The 1,399-nt window shown below is 33.1% G+C and overlaps 1 protein-coding gene across 1 annotated transcript in view; it reads right to left on the bottom strand.

The window, feature by feature from the left end:
- LOC107758120 (transportin-2-like) overlaps window positions 1-1,399 on the bottom strand; it is a 16,458-nt gene that overhangs the window by 9,706 nt on the left and 5,353 nt on the right. The gene's annotated exons all lie outside the window — the stretch shown is intronic.

The following is a 1,399-nucleotide window of genomic DNA, read 5'->3' as shown; positions in this document are numbered from 1 at the left end:
CGTATATATACATATGTATATATATATATATATATATTAGGGCTGGTAAGCGATTAAATTTTTTTATCTAATTAATTACATGATGTGGCGATTAATTAATCCAATTAATCGAAAATTAATCGCACATTAAATCTGGCTGAGAAATTACTCCCAAAAGATAATTTAAAGTCATTGCTGTGTAAAGCATCAAACAGACATTACAAAAAGTAGCTTCAGCAAGAAATATTTCGTTTGATCAAATTGATTACATATACTCTTTTGGACCATGAGGGTGAGTAAATGACACAATTGTCACTTTTGGGTGGGTGAACTAAACCTTTAATAATTTATTTTAGTAATTTTATTATTATTACTATGGAAATATGAAATTATTTCTTCAATGAAATGATACTCTAAATAATAAACTAAAACTGCCAGTAGGTGGTGGTAAATGTCTTAATGATTAAGTCATCGGGTCATTTATTCATCCATTTGATTCGTTTAAATGGCTGATTCATTCAGGAGTGAAGTAAATGGTCTATTGAATCATTAGGCTTGTTCAACTTGAAGCAGATCATAATCATCAGATCGATCGGTGTCTTCAAAGTACCGTGAGAGTGATTAGAGAGCAGACGACTGCATGCTTTTGAATTGCTCTCACGGTCCTTTGATGTCGTACACCGATCGATCAGTGGAGTACCGCTTCAAATCCAACGAGCCTATGGCCAATGGTTCAACATGCCAAATGGTTCACCCAATTCGTTCAAAACGTGGATTAAGAAATTAAATGCAGCTGCGTGTCGCTCGGAGACGAACAGTTCTGCATTGTCTTTATATTTTTGTTGGCAAAACTGAGCAAAACAGACAACATTGTGTCTTAAATAACACAATATTAACTCATTCAGGGAATCCTGTTTCTTTAGAGAAAAGTATTATCTTTCCTATTTTTACCCTAAAAAGGGTGTTGTGAGCATTACTGAATACACACTATAATGTAATGACTGTTTAATTCATATTGGAATCCGGAGGGCGCCCTCGAGCAGAAACTCCATATATGCATGGCAAAAGTAATACTACTGAGGAGGCTCCATGAAATCCCTAATATGGACAAAGGTAGCCAGTTATCGCTGAATAAATCACACAACAGAAATAGAAAAATTTTAACTGATGAAACTTGACAATAAACATACGATTGCACAAAATATATGGTTTATCTGTGTTCTTCAAGCAATCTTAGGTATTTTTTATAAGGAAAGTATATTTTTAATGCAATGCTAATCGACATAGCCTTTATCACTGTATATAATACTATCATTCTGTAATATGAAACCACGTCTGGTCACAAAAAGAAATTATTTCAAACACTCATATGTTAAGTTAATTTGGAAAAAAAGCATGTCAATAAATGATATCTTTGTTG

The sequence above is a fragment of the Sinocyclocheilus rhinocerous genome, unplaced genomic scaffold (assembly GCF_001515625.1).
Source record: "Sinocyclocheilus rhinocerous isolate Xijiao unplaced genomic scaffold, SAMN03320098_v1.1 scaffold234, whole genome shotgun sequence".
NCBI lineage: Eukaryota > Metazoa > Chordata > Actinopteri > Cypriniformes > Cyprinidae > Sinocyclocheilus > Sinocyclocheilus rhinocerous.
Note: the sequence above shows the minus strand (reverse complement) of the source record. Positions and strands in the feature narration are given on the sequence as shown.